Raw genomic sequence first — 16,153 nt, 5'->3', positions numbered from 1 at the left:
ATTCATGTCACACACAGTGTGTACAACAATAATATAACAGCAATGAAATCAAGCAATTCTTACACAAATAACATGGAAAGATTTCAGCACATATCAGTAGAATTAGGAACTACCCCCCAACACACACACACACACACACGCACACCTAATATAACATATATGCAACATATACACACATTCACACATATGCACAAACATGCACAACTTACATATACAACATAACACGCACACACACACTGACCTACACAGGTCACGCGCACAATGCGACACACACACACACACACACACACATTACACACATTTCAACTTTTTGAGAAGTCACACAGTTCAAATACGTCAATGAATCTCAATGTTGCTCAATCCACCTCCTAAACCACAGGAAATGACCTCATCACTCCACCAGGCCCCCTGATTGGCCAATATTCATCAGGAAAAAAGACTTTTAAGATTCATATGGAGAGCAACGTGGAAAAACATCTCACACACACACACAGTTTCCACACAGGAGGTTGTTAAGGGAAGTGTAAGGCATGTTGTGTGTGTTTGACAACACGATATTTCCATTTCTGCAGTACAGAAAAACAGAAGCGTTACCAATTTAGACATCCTGACCCACTTGAACATTACTAATAAGATCAATCTGACCATGTAGGGTGTAGATGCTCCACTCGATCGGCCGAGACCATCACAAAGCCCCCTACAACTCCACACACACACACACACACTGCCGTTTTTATATAGATTCTCTAATCATAAACCTGACACTTACACACACACACAATCACAATACTGAAGTGTGTGTGTGTGCGTAAAAAAAGATAATTACCCAAATTTGAGGATTCTTTCATCAGTTATTCATTCTCGTGTCATGTCAAACCTGAACGAGGTTCTGAACAAACAATCATTTAGAAGAATGTCGATAGCCAAACAACGCTGAACCCCATTGACTTCCATTGTAAGAACGCAAAACCACTGAGACATTTCTCGAAATATCTTCTATTGTGTTCCACTGAAGAAAGACTCGCACACAGATTTACAAACACATGAGAGTGAGTGAAGAAGGCAGATCATTTCTTTTTGGGTGAACTGGCCCTTTAATTAACGTGCAGACGAGCTGGTCAGTTGATCCGAGAGCGAGACAGATGGAAAGAGAGAGAGCGTTTATGATTTTCCCGGGCTGTCACGTTGAATTCCTCTGCTGTTAGACATCTTCTGCATGCCTGAACTTCCTTCCTCGGTGAATAAACCTGTCAATCACCGCTGAGGAGAGGTGAGGGTTTCATTCGTTTGAAGCTCACTTTAACACAGCGGGTGTGAGCGCTTCAACCCGCGTCTCCATCTGTCAAACTGTTAACTGAGGCGTCTGTGTCTTTGTGACTCGACCGCAGCACGTGTGATTCACATCCGTGAGTCATGGAAGAGCATCGCTTGTGTGGTCAGAGGGGCGATCCGTCCCCCCGAAAGAGAGAGAGGGGATTCTTCATAGAGCGGCGGGAGGGTCCTGTATCTCCAACTTTCTCTAACACACAACAACAGTCAGGGACTATTTTATGAGGCGGATCATTTCAATGAATTTGTCAGATCTTGGCGGCACACTTTGGCCGTCTGAGACAAATTTTGAGACTCCTAAAAACTAAAATCTGTCGTCTTTGATTGTCATTTACGTGTTCATCAACAGTCGTTTAAAAGCATTGATGATGGAAATGTTTGCTTTTGAAAGGCAGTCCTGCAGCGTGACTTATGATGTTAAACTCCAACACAATCTCACACAATTCTTTACTATTCCTTGACGTGGCTGTTTCACACTAATTCATACAGTTTCATTCATACGTTTTGCAAGATTTAGATTAGTTTCAGGGTTTGGGTTGAGGCGTCAGTACCGTTATTTTCAGATAATCCGATATGTTTCTGTGCAGTTCGCTTCGTAGAATTCATTCCAATCAGTTTTCTGGTAAAAAAAAGTCTGTGATCTTCATTGATTCAGCGTTTCTATAGGCCAGCTGCAACCACTCCAGAACACAGAACTCTCTCTCTCTCTCTCTCTCTCTCTCTCTCTCTCTCTCTGTCTTCTCTCCGGTTATCGTCTATCTCTCCCTCCTTCTCTCTGGTTCTCTCTGGATCCTCTCTCGTCTCGTCCTGTCTCTGTCTCTCTGTCTTCTCTCTCAGTTCTCTCTCTGTGGTCTCTGTCGTCTCCCTCTGTTCTCATCTTCTCTCTCGCCTCTCTCCTCTCTCTCTCTCCGTCTCTCGTCATTCTCTCTCTGCCTCTCGTGGTCTCTTTGGCGGTCGTCTGCTCTCTCGTCTTCGTTCCTCTCTCTTCTCTTCTGTCTCTCTTCTCTGTCTTCTCTTCTTCTCTGTTCTCTCTCTCTCCTCTCTTCTCTCCTCTCTTTATAGTTGGAATGTAAATACGGACACACAGTTTCCAGTTTTGTGACTCACAACTATTTAGCCATTTAGGAAAGGCTACGCAACCACCAGGGACATGTGTTTGTGTTGGTGTCGTGTGTGTGTGGTGCGTGGGGTGTGTGTGTGTGTGTGTGTGTTGTGTGTGTGTTGTGTGTGTGTGCGTGCGTGGTTTTTGTAGCGTGGTGCGTGTGCGTGGTGGGTGGCGGTGTGCGGTTGCGCGTGCGGTGCGCGTGCGCGTGCTGCGTGTCGCGTGTGCGTGTGGATGTGTGCGGTGTTGCGTGTGCGTGTGCGTGGCGTGTGTGTGTGTGTGTGTGTGTGTGTGTGTCTGTTTGCTGATTTAGTTCTCAGTAAATAGCTGTGGCATCTTTCTTCTGGAGTTAAAGCAACACATTTGGAGTTACAGTAATGCGTGTGCACGTTTGGTTGCTTCTGAATGTATTTTACTGGAATCTCTATGAAGGATCTCACTCTCCATCATCGGCTCAGGATGTGTTGTGGTTTCGGTTCTGACATTACCGGCAACACAGAAGAATAAACACTCGCATCTGGATGGAGTTTCGTTTAAGTCTGAACTTTGTCTCGGATGTTTCTAATAAAACCAGAACAAAATTAAAAACTGTAGTTGGTCAAATACGTAAATTGTAATCAAACATTTTGGGCATTTTTGGCGTCATAAATCATTGCCTGGCAAATTCAAATACAATATGTGTGAAATATTCAGTTATAGCTGCTAAACACTAATGATGTGTATTAATTACATGATCGCTCGTTGAGGTCATCCGCTCCCGCTTTGGTCACATGACCACAGTTAGTCATGATGTGCATGTTTACGTGGGTCCAACCGTCCCCGTGACCCCCGCAGACCCGAGCACAACACATCTCAGTGTGATCTCAGCGTCTCTCTGATGAAGCTTGTGGGTTTGTGTATTGATTACTTCATTGCACAACAACAACAACAACAATGTCTGCCCAAATATGCCATAAAAGAGTGAAATAAGGGAGCTTTGACTGCTGCTGCGTCACACGCGCATGCCAGAAATAGAAGCACTGAGTGGCTTTCAGTAAGTGCGTTTTTAAAGGTCCACAGCTATCTGCAAAGACCCGAGAACAACAACAACAGCCCAGATCAGATGAGTTAAAATGCACGAGATTTCTGTACTGTACAATATTTCTCCTAGACATGAGTGAGATTGAATGGAGAGCCTCTCGTGTGTGTCTCAGATATTTCTCATGACAAAAAAAGAGAATCCAGATCATTTGACCTCTACAATTCATTTACACCTCCATACTCTTCATGTGTTTCAGTCTCTCATTTGATTCTATCTGTATTTCTCCAGGAGACACATGAGACTAAGTTGAGACACAACTAAGAACTCCATCAGTTCCCTGCAGCTGTTAAAAAGTAACATTTGAGCAATAATATTTTTTTCTGGGATGCACACAGAGTGTTTTGAAGCGGTCTGTTCAACTTAAATTATGAACCATTTTAATATAGACCGTTTCATCGGACATGTGCGCGCCGGTTTGTGTGTGGCTAGTGTCTAATAATATAACTATTCAATTTAAATTTAAATTAATTGGACCCCTCTACTACCGACAGTTACAGACCTGTCTCTCTCCTCCCATTTACCTCAAAAACACTTGAAAGGGCAGTTTTCAACCAGGTGTCTTTCAACCTATCCCAGAACAAACTACTGGATGACAAGCAGTCTGGCTTCAAAACAAACCACTCCACTGAGACTGCAATGCTATCAGTCACAGAAGCACTGTGGCTAGCCAAGGTGGAATCTAAATCCTCGGTCCTGATTATGCTAGACCTATCTGCAGCGTTTGACACTGTCAATCACCAGATACTGCTAGCAACCCTGTCATCTCTAGGAATCTCAGGCGCTCCTCTCCGCTGGTTCAAATCCTACCTCTCCAGCAGATCCTTCAGGGTGTCATGGAGGGGATCGCTGTCCACTGCTCACCACATGATCACTGGGGTCCCTCAGGGATCGGTGCTTGGACCGCTGCTTTTTTCATCTACACGACATCCTTGGGACCCATCAAACGGGCACACGGCTTCTCCTATCACTGTTATGCTGACGACACCCAGATCTACATCTCATTTCACCCAGACGATACCACTGCAGCAGCTCTCATTACAGCCTGCTTAGAAGACATCTCAGCTTGGATGAAAGAGCATCACCTCCAGCTGAACCCTGCCAAGACAGAACTACTCGTGTTTCCGGCACACCCCACAGTGCAACACGATCTCACCATCCAACTTGGCAATACCACAATCACTCCTTCCAAAACAGCCAGGAACCTCAGAGTCATATTTGATGAACAGCTGTCCTTCAATGATCACGTTGCAAAGACAACGCGGTCATGCCGATATGCCTTATTCTACATGAGAAAGGTTAGACCCTATCTCACTGAGCATGCGGCACAACTCCTTGTCCAGGCCCTGGTAATCTCAAGGTTGGACTACTGCAATGCTCTCCTTGCTGGTCTTCCTGCAATCAGAACGCAGCAGCACGCCTCGTCTTCCAACAGCCCAAAAGGTCTTATGTGACGGCCCTTTTCATCTCTCTCCACTGGCTACCGGTTGAAGCCCGTATCAGAATCAAGTCACTAATACTTGCCTACTTGTCATACTTTCACACCCTCCTACAATCCTACACCCCATCAAGATCCCTGCGTTCAGCAAACCAGCGGCGTCTTGTACTGCCTTCTCATAAGGGCAGTTAATGGCTTTCCTGCTCATTCTCATTCACAACTCCTTCCTGCTGGAACATTCTTCCTAACTCAGTCCGGTCAACCACATCTCTCACAACATTCAAAAAACTACTTAAACCCATCTCTTCTGTGAACACTTGACAGACAGATGAGAAAAAAACACTAACCCTCTCTCTCTCAACAGGTATTGGTCTGGCTTTTGTTGAAACTAGTAAACTTTGTATTAGCACCTATTGTATTATTGCTCCTGTATGACATATCACTTATTGCTCCCTGAACTCTCTGTAAGTCACTTGGGATAAAATAATCTGCTAAATGACTAAATGTAAATGTAATGTAAATGTTATCAGAAATAATCTACAGGCACTCGATTGTTTGTGAATGTGTACCGGAAGTTCAGTTTGGGGTCACAAAAGTGCGCATGCAAAGTAACGTTTGTTTATTTTGTTCAGATTAAATGGTCTATAGCAGCACTGTGTGTTTGTGCATGTGTGTGTGTGTGTATCTTTTACTATAGTAACTAATCCACAGCAGGTGCAGACCCACATAACACATGCACAAACTCACATTTAAAAACAACACATTTGTGTTTGAGAGTCACTGAACCAGTGAGAAAGATTCTGTCGGGATTGTAAACATTAGAGAGAGAGAGAGAGAGAGAGAGAGAGAGAGAGAAGAGAGAGAGTGTGTGTGAGAGAGCACGCCATGGCCCAAGCCATAGTGTTGACCGTCGAAACGATCACCATCGTCGAGCCTTGCTAAGCGATGTGACCTCGTTATATCACCATAAAGTGAAATGCAGTACAGTTCAGTTCAATCCACGTGGCGAAGGAAAATAAAGTTAAAAAAAAAATGAAAAAACTTCTTGGAAATATTAAAAGTTCTTAAAGTTCAGGCAAATTCACAAACCAATAGTTAAATTGTCGATAAATCACCCGAACAAGCCCCTGAAACTCAATTAGGCACCGACCGCATGGTCTCCACAGCTAGCAAGCTAGTTACGCCACGGTCAAGTGTAGCAGTTGCAGCGCGAATAAAAAAATCCGCAAAGAAAATTAGCATCCAAAAAGTGGTCAAATAACGAAAATCCATGAGGATGAAATCAAAAGACATTTGGCAAAATTCAGTCGACCGAGCGCCACTTTGTAGCAGCGGCGAAAGCAAACGATGGTCGGCAGGATCCAGTAGGTCGGACGCCACTTCGTAACGGCGGCGAAACAAAAAGATGGTCGGCCAGGATTCAGTCCCTGTTCGGGCGCCACTTTGTAACGGCGGGCCAGAGAGTTTAAGCCAACATTACCCGGAATGGAACAGATGGCCATAGCCGAGGAAGAAAGACACGAGTCCATCGGTTAAACATCCCGCACACTTTTATAGTGGTGTAGAAACGGGGAAGGAAACCCTCCAGTTCCATCACAAAGGAAAAGGTACACACATAGTCAGCGGTAGAGCGACCATCACACCTGTTCACCTCTCAGCATCCAAGCCCAACTCTCCGCGTGCTAACGCAGGAGCCGCATGCATACACAACAGACTTCATCTTAAAGGTACATACACATTAGACATAGGTGGCCGTTACATTACATTCAGTACCTGTTACACCCAGTCCTCATATCCAACAGAAGCAGTAACGTTAAGTATCACACCTCATATTGTTGCTGATTAGACTTTCAAAATTGCCACTCTTAATGGGCTTGTTATCGGGCTATATTGGTAATGTTGCTAACAATAGAAGTACAGCGTCTAACTGTATTTATTGACGCTGCCCTCACATGCTGTCGGGCTTATCGTAAACAATACGCAAAGTAAGTGTGACGGTACACCATAGAACAACGTTGAAAACGTAGTATAACTGTAGTAACGTTAAACTATACCTGCTCGACCTCCATGCAGCATTTATTCTCTGGCTCTGTAGTCATTTTACTGCAATTCCCACACGAGCACCTGCACAGCGATTTATACATTATCATGACGGACCATGCTAATGCTTATCGATCACTTGAAGAACGTTAATTTCACAATAACTGCAAAATTACAAATAACCATTCGGAAATGTCCTGTTCAATTGTTAAGGTTGTCACTTCTTGTGTCTCTCCATCAGTGTCAGACACAGGTTCGTAGGGCTGAACACCAATAACAATTCCTGACATTTTGATGTTTTGTTTTGGCCGTTACGCATCAGCGCGAGTTCCTGAAACTCCGCCCTCCTCTGGAGAGGGGTCCAATAGTATCTGTCTGGGACGAAAAGCTCATTAACATTTAAAGAGATACAAGAAAAATTGGTGCGTTTTTACACACACTCAAAAACGGCAACTTCAACATGCTATAATAAATGATCCGCTGGGTATTTTGAGCTAAAACTTCACATACACACTCTGGGGACACCAGAGACTTATTTCACATCTAGTAAAACCACTGGAACAACCTCTCCTTTAACAATTCTTACAGAAATTGATAGTATGAAGTGCTGATGTCCGTAAGAGCAGGAATGGCGTTCTGGAGGGAACGTTGGATAGTGTCGCGTGAAGAAGTAAAATTAAATTCTTAAAGCAACTCATAAACACCTTAATCATAATATTGTCTCACTCAGAATAAGGCAAATAATTAGATTACTGATGTCCATGTAAAAGTAGTCATTGTGTCTCTTAAGAGTAAGTAGCATATGGTTTTTAAGGTCCTACTTTGGTTTATGGAGTGTCCAACAACAAGTTTTGTAAAAACACTATCATTTCGTAATAATAGCTAGTTACTTTTACCTTACTTCTTGACTGACTCTCAAACGATTCGTTCTGCGATTCATTCGTCTAGTCCCCTCCTATCCGCTAGCCTAGTGTCATGTGATTGGTCAGATGGTGTAGTCTGTTGTGATTGGTCAAACGCTTTCATCATGTGTCGCAAATGGACCATCATTACTGGATTATGGTTTACAGGTGGTTGGATGTCACATATATTCAGTGTTGGGTAAGTTACTCTGAAAAAGTAATTAATTACTAGTTACTAATTACACATTCGATAATGCAATTAGATTACTGTACAAGTTACTCTCTTCAAAAAGTATTTAATTACTTATTACAAATTACTTTCTATATCCTATCAACCTTGATTAGTTAAGTGATTCAAGGATAGACATGAAACGGCTCTTTTAAGTCATTCAAATAAATAATATAAAAGTACATAAAGTATTATTATCAATTACAAATGTGAGAATTATACATTAAAGCACGGATTTTAAAGTTAGACTCTGAATTTTGATGTAAATTCCTCTTCTGCACACACACATATTACACAAAGTATTTAGTTCAATTACATCAGAAGTAACTGTAATTAAATTAGAGAAAAATAAGAGTAATCCCTTACTTTACTTTTTCAAGGGAAAAGTAATTAAATTACAGTAACTAATTACTTAGTAACTAGTTACACCCAACACTGCATATATTATATGTGTAGATAGAGATGGCGGGGATTTTACCTTACCCGTTTGAGCCCGAGTCTGACGAAGAAGCATCCAAAGACGCTAATCCACAAGAAACTCCACCACGACTGGAGCAGGATGTTTCTCAGTGGCAAGTGACAACACTTTGTCATCAAAACTTCCAATGTGACAACATGCATGTTGTGCTTTTGCTCATCAATGAAATAAAATATTATTTTTACTTAAAATACTGTTAATACGTTAGTAATAATATTATTTCGTCTTAACTGTGCGTTGTCATGGTACATAGAGCATTTTCAGAAAGTTTCACATATCCTGCAGTGAACGCGCCAAGATTATTGAAGCAATCTTCGGTGAAATGACGCGCACACAGTAAAACCCTGGGGTTATACTCCATTGGTATCGTTTGAAAAATTAATTGTAACCATAGGTTACATGAAATAAATTATGAAATAAGACGGAATTAGTTTCACAACGTAGAACACAGGTTCTAGACAAGATACACACGCATCACATGTGTATCACGTGTGATATGTTATTATCCCCCATTTTCTGTAAAATAGTCTTTATTTTATATATGCACATTTAGAATCTTTTAGACTGTAAATCGTATTATATTGTATTGTCATTGTGTTGAATGTCTGTACTAGAAGCTTCCAACACCAAAGAAAATTCCTTGTGTGTGCAAGCACACTTGGCAATAAAGCTCTTCTGATTCTGATCATGAACGAGCAACAGTGTTTTGGGGGAGGAGACTAGTTAAGTTTTTGCGGCAGTCCCAGCAAAACGTAGGCGGGGACTATGTCTAGTGATGTAGATATGCAGCGGTTAGAGACTCGGACTAGCTCATGTCTTGTTTGCATGATTCAGAGTCGACTCCCATTTTTACAAGCCAATAACTTTGTTATTTATTCACCTTCGGACTTACAACTTGGCAGACAGCTTACTTTCAAACATGACAACATAACACACTGCATGAAATGTAATTTTCATGATCTCATGCTACTTACTCTTTAAAGTCCCAGTGAAATTTAAAATTACAATGCCTATTTTTTTCATCAAATATTGCAGCGTTTATTGTAAATAGTTTATTAATGTGGGTCATTCTCTTTTAAAAATATGTGTGCCCTCATAATCTTTAGTTAAAATCTGAAAATGCACATCCTTCCTGTAATGACTATCCAAACTAAATGATGTATGTTAGATGGCTTGGGCGGAGCATCGGTTAACTCCTCCCCTTCAACTGTCAATCTGCTGCCAGTTCCATTTCAAAATGCAACGGCTGTTTTTATACATCCAGTCAAATCGCAGAGAAAGATGAAAGCCACTCCCACTATTTATCTCATTAGAAATTCCGGAAGAAAAAACTATCGCAACTTCCGGTTATATTACATTTATGCATTTGGCAGAAGCTTTTATCCAAAGCGACTTACATTGCACTGTACTATACATTTTTTTCTGACTATGTGCAATCCCCTGGGATCGAACCCATGATCTTGGCGTTGCTAGCGCCATGCTCTAACCACTGAGCCACAGGAGAGCTATATTATAAAAACATTTTTTGCTGAAATACTGTGTACCACAGTTTAAAGTAAATGTACTTTGGTTGAATTCAATTTACTCTTTTTTTATCCCCCCACCATCACCCCAAGGTCCCTAGCTGGCACCAGGATAAAAAATACACCGAGACAAGTTCAAAATGTCATCTGTTTGCTGGCAGAGAATACAGTCTGTGTTATCAGCCAGATGAATGTGAAGTGCAACCAGAGGTAACACATTATGCATACAGTAATTCATATATAATTTTTACTGCTGATTTTTAGTGTGCACTGCTTTTTAGTGTGCTATTAGATATATAGCACACTAAAATTAGATTAGTTAATGCATGTTATGGTTTGTATTAACATTTAATGAATAGATTCCAAGTTAGAAGCTCAGAAATCAAGACAATTATGATTTTAATTTGATTAAAACTCATCCATGATTCATGGGAGCTGTAGTGCCTGCATATTACATATTTTAGTGTATTTATTCAGGGTTTTTCCTGCATAGAGAAATTGAAGGCAGCCGCCTCCGTCAAATGTCGTGCGTGTGTGAGTCTTCACAAGAAATGCTGCGTGCATTTAACATTGTCATTTGTAACTGCAGTTGCGACATTACGCCACAGTGGAGGCGCTGTTTCGTTATCAGCACACTGAGGTGCTAAAAACAGTTAATTTCTTGATATTTCTTAAATTAACATGACGTACATCATTGTAATGTCTTTAGCTGTGCAGTTGGATCGTTGAATCGGTGTATACTGTACGCAGCGAGTTCGCCAGTATGAACGCACATTGCGTTCAGAACGACTCGCACACGAATGACTCATTTGAACCGATTCATTTAAACTATTGAACTTTTCAGTCACTAGCGAATATAAGAGATCCTTGAATCATTTAAAGTGAACCACAGAGAATGCAAGATGTGAATGAGCTTTGCTCATTTAGAAAGACTGGTTAATTCAGTTGGCTATTGTGGGCTGAAAAGTTAGTTGAAATGATAAAAAAGCTTTATTTGTTTAAAAAAACATTTCTGTTTGGTTGAATAAAAGTTATGTTTTATACAACTTAATAATTGTCATTTTTATCTAATTTTATTAGAACTTTTAATATGTCAAACTCAAAGTCACTTTGGTTAAGCCACTTAAAGGTGCGGTAGACGTGTGTGTAAAAGATCAGGATGGCACCACCTCCGCCTCATTTTGAGCCAGGAAAATCCCTGTTATTGTAACTAAAGCATTGTAATACTTGTAAAATGTACCACCACAACACAATAAAAACTAAAGCATATACCATAAAAATAACCTGCAGTACAATTTTATATTATTTAAGATAATCTCAGTGTGAAAACCAGTCTACAAAAATTTAATTAACATGGAACTAAAATTTTATTGTAGTCTTGTAAGTGAGAAAAAAACAGACTAGGAGCATTTCCATGACTGATAGCATATCAATGGTGGCTTCACTCCTGATCAATTTGCTCAATTTACAAGTATTTGGCGGTTGTATTATCGACAGGTAAAAGCCTAAACCTTAAATATATGATAAACCAATATTTTCCGATGTATTTCCAAGAAAAAAAAACATATTTTTTATATTCAGAACAATGGTCGTTTCAAAGATGAATAAAAAATGTATGAGAATTAAAAAGTCAAAGCTCTAAAACAGACAATTAATCGTCATAATTGCAATGATTTACTAGACAATTAATCGTCAGCCAAATTTCATAATCATGACAGCCCTATTCGTCCGGAGACTAAAAAATCCATCACAGCAAACAGCGCATCCTAATGCACTCACGTTGTGCGTGTATGCTTGCCTAAAATCCACGGAATGCGCACTTGCAGATCTCAGTGGAATTACGTGGATTTTAGTGCTTGTCGTTGAAAAGTTATAACATTACACACACAACATGAGAGCATAACTAGCATGCTGTGACAGATTTTTCAGCCTAAAGACGAATGATTTGAGATGTTTAAAATGAAACTAACCGCAGTGTTTGCCCCTGTTCATTAGCCAAACAAACAGCTTGCCGCAGCTAAACATATTAACGCACATACATACAGCTAAACTCCAAGTGCCCATTTGCCAAATAACATAAATATAGAGTAAGTTTAACACTGGTTTTGAATGTTCCATTTAGCCCGTGACTGACTTAGCGCCCTTCACTATCGTATGCTAACGTTATCCTCCTATATATACGGAACTTCAGACGGTCAGTTCAGACTGTTGATAAATATTACTTACATCGGCAGGTTTGTCTCGTTCAGTTGGTCTCGATCCCTCTTGAGGAACAACTTTGAAGCTAATCCTGCTTGTACTGTCCCAGGTTGATAAAGCACTCCGGCTTGAAGGGATTCGCGCAAACAAGCAGGTTTTTACTTAAGGTTTCTGAGGGATTTCCACTAAAAATGAAATAAATCCACTCATGTCTCTTCCAAGGTTAGGACTCTGTGCAGCGACTACATTGCATGTTGTCCATGAACTTTAGCCATGGCATCATGTACACTGCTGTCGAAACACTGCTGTTGAAAACAACAATAGCGGCAGCGCTATGGGTGGAATTGTGTAGATTAAAGGTACAGTGCGGGATGTTTTGTATGATCTATTAACAGAAATGCAATATAACATGCAAAACTGTGTCTTTAGATGTGTATAAAAACCTTACGTAATGAAAAGTTATGTTTTTATTACCTTAGAATAAACCAGTTGTATCTACATAGGGAGCGGGCCTATCTACATCGAATTTGTTATGTTGCGCAGCCATGTTTTGTACAGTAAGCTCTAACGTACAAACAGCTCTACAGAGCGCGTTTAGTATATGTTGGTCTTCTTGTGTGTTTTTAGACGCAGCTTGCGTCATCACTGAGTTGAAGACGCACAAAGTAGTAAGTCGTAGTACGGAAAGGAGGAGGAGTAGTCGTCGTCTAGCTGAAGCAATTGATTGTTCTGTCTTAGAAGTTTTGATAAAATGGAGGACCATGCGTATTGTGCACAAAGTCGTCTTTGTCGTCAAAGAAGCGCAAACGTGATGCTGCCAGACGAATTAGAGACAAACGGCGGCAGAAATCCAGGATAAACATCGGTGTATCTATTACCAGATGGAAGGCACTGTTGAAAGACAAATGTTTTCAAGGCGACGCCGAAGTTGCCTGTTTTCTGCTAAACTGGTAAGATAATTCAACATTTTCAATGTTTCCACTTTTTCAATGTTTACCAAACAATTGTTTTGTTGAAACGGTAACGTTAGCATTTTATACAAATGGCCATATAACCTCCGAATAATAATGTTTTTCCGTCCCTGCGGTACGTACTCCGGTTGTTCCTGACTTTACAAAGGGGGAGACAAACGTCTACTAACTTACACCTAACTGCCTATGTCGCTGTCAGATCAAACGCTTTGGACAGCGTTGCTATTTACGATTAGCTAACTTTAGTTACTTCACTACTCTCAGCGTGTACTAGATAGCACGCAAGAAATATATCTAATTATAGAATTGTAACAGTAACTTTCGCAATAGAATACATGTTAAATGATTAATTACGTTAATATATTGCCTTACCTGCTTGTATCACTACTATCCACTGTCTCAGTAGACGACATCTTTTTTTACTGTTGCGGCCTCCATCATAATTCGAAAGGGAGGGGTAGGCAAATGACTCAGAGATTCGTTGCAAAACTATAATACAAAGCTAGTGGCCGCTGATTTTCAAGAACTGCGCCTTTAAGGGACTGTAATATTATAATAAGAGCCTGCGTCTACGTCACATCAGGAGCAAAATCTGAAATCACCAAGATCACCAACCATATCGATTTTTGCTGCCTACCAGTACTTTTTTCTAACCAATTAGCTACAAGTACCGCCCAGTGTCGGGTAGATTGACGTTTGTGAAATATTCTCTTTAATTATTAAAACTGTGGTGAAATCGGTCTTCGGAAATACGCATTTTCTCTAATAAGAGTCATTCGGAAATTCAGCCTATTATTATGAAAAACTGCTTTTGGAAATCTTTCTACTTAATAAAAATACTTTTTGCCTCCCAAAAAAGTGTTTTTAATTATGAAAACGTTTTAACACAGAAGTCGTTTTTGACGTATTTTCAGGGGATATTGCAAAATAAATGTTTAAATTTAATTAATGGTTAATTAAATGATTTAATGATTAAATTGTTGCAAAATTAATTTTATTAGTGGTTCGCTGAATTAATTTATATTTTAATTCTTTCATTTAGAGTACTTTAGTCCTCCATAGATTATAGCACTTAAACACAGAAAATGTTTGACTTTCATCCAATGGGTCCTTTAAGGAAAATAAATCAGGCAACGCTATCATTTGGTACTTATAATAATTAAAGGTTAAAACTAACGGTAGAATTACAACATTTAATTGCAGTTTATTTTCAGATATAATAATCAACACTACAAATTAAAACTTTTTATACGTTTAAATTGCCCAGCTCTAATCTGCTCAATGTGGCTATAAGGCATGAAAATATTAAGCTACTATAAACATAAAGTCATGATATAACTAATGTTATAATGCTGTCCTGGCCCCCTCTTGGACGAATGAGCAAAGGCATGTGCGATGTGCCAAGGATGCCTATGTATACACCACAGTGGCTTGCAAAAATATTCCAAGTATTCAAGGATATGCAAGCCACTCTATTTGGCCCTGGTGATGTACTATGAAAAAAGACACCACTATTCAATAAAAAGTTATGTTTATTATAAAAGTCTGTGTAAAGTGACATTAAAATATGTGTTGTGAGTTTGACACTCAATAGAAAAATGTGTTATTAACCATCCAGCCAAATTTGATAACTAAGTTATCAAAATCTTGGAAAAATAAGCAAAACTCTCTGCTCTCAAATGCTGGGGGCTGTTGACGCTGAAGCCAGGCCCACTCGTGTCTCTCAACCTGAGTCCCCAGTAGGCTATATGTGAAGATGTTTATGGGAGGATTTGAATTCAAACATGCGCCAGTCAATTCGCTCGATATTCATCCATAGATCATCACTGAAGCACGTCGCTATCACGCGCAATGATCCTCCTAACGTTCGCGTTATTCCCCTCCGTCTATTCGCCTCTGCGTTACTGTTTGCATGTTATTTGGCGTGAGATTTGTTTACTTGGGCAGAGTGAGAGCGTGAGAGAGCCAGAAAGTGTGTGCGTCACGTGAGAGCTGGCAACCCAAAGCTCGTGATTGAGCAGACGCCTGATGGTAGGCACTCTAGTGATAGGGGAGGGGCCATGCTCAGATGCTCCATTGTATCACTGAGCCACCATTTTAGCCCCGCCAAAAAAATCCTGAACAGAGAATTGGTGAAAAACTGTTTAACGGTTTAACTCCATTATTCAGTACTACTACATACTTCTGAGTCTTTGTAATGCGTTTCAGCAATACATTTCTAACATTTATAATGTGTTTAGAAACCATTCTCAAAATTAATTAAACTTAAATAATTATCAGAATTATTTTTACAGAGTTCAGCAGATGCCATGCCACGTAGCTGCTAGGTGGCATTTTAGAGTTTCGTTTTTATGGTGTACTCACCATGTTGTCTTCTGTGTTGTTATTTTTTCAGAGTGAGATGTTTGAGTGTAATAATTTCAGCGAAAATTATCATCCCATGTTTGAAGTGTTTTTGGATGTGAACAGTAAGGAGGTCAGACTGGGTATTTTAGACAAATCTGAAGGTGGGAAGGAAGTGTGGAACAGACGGCGAATCCTTCTTACAGGTTGCCATGAAACTGGCTGTGATTAAAGAAAAAAAGAAAAACAAACAGAAAAGCAAATGTTTATAATGATGTCTCGGTGATCTCAAATGTTTTTTTTTTTTTTTCATTTTAGCACCAAGTCAAGTGGTAGGACCTTCTGCCCACACACCGATCACAGGTTTGGCTTCAATGCACTGAATGCACAACATTTCAATATGATATATATATTTTTTGATTAACTCGAATAACTTTTTTGATTTTATCATTTTTTTTGATTGAACTAACAACGAATAACTAACAGTTGTGTTCCTGGTTCCGGTTGATCTAACTAATGCA

General features: G+C 40.1%; 1 long non-coding RNA gene across 1 annotated transcript in view; it reads right to left on the bottom strand.

Moving 5' to 3' along the window:
• Positions 1-2,025, bottom strand: part of LOC130558172 (uncharacterized) — a 6,925-nt gene extending 4,900 nt beyond the window's left edge. The window contains exon 1 of the long non-coding RNA XR_008963399.1: positions 827-2,025. This is a non-coding gene — a long non-coding RNA (uncharacterized LOC130558172). The remainder of the gene's footprint in view (positions 1-826) is intronic.
• Positions 2,026-16,153: the final 14,128 nt, after the last annotated feature.

This window comes from Triplophysa rosa, linkage group LG8 (genome assembly GCF_024868665.1).
Source record: "Triplophysa rosa linkage group LG8, Trosa_1v2, whole genome shotgun sequence".
Lineage (NCBI taxonomy): Eukaryota > Metazoa > Chordata > Actinopteri > Cypriniformes > Nemacheilidae > Triplophysa > Triplophysa rosa.
This window is presented reverse-complemented; position numbering and strand designations above follow the sequence as displayed.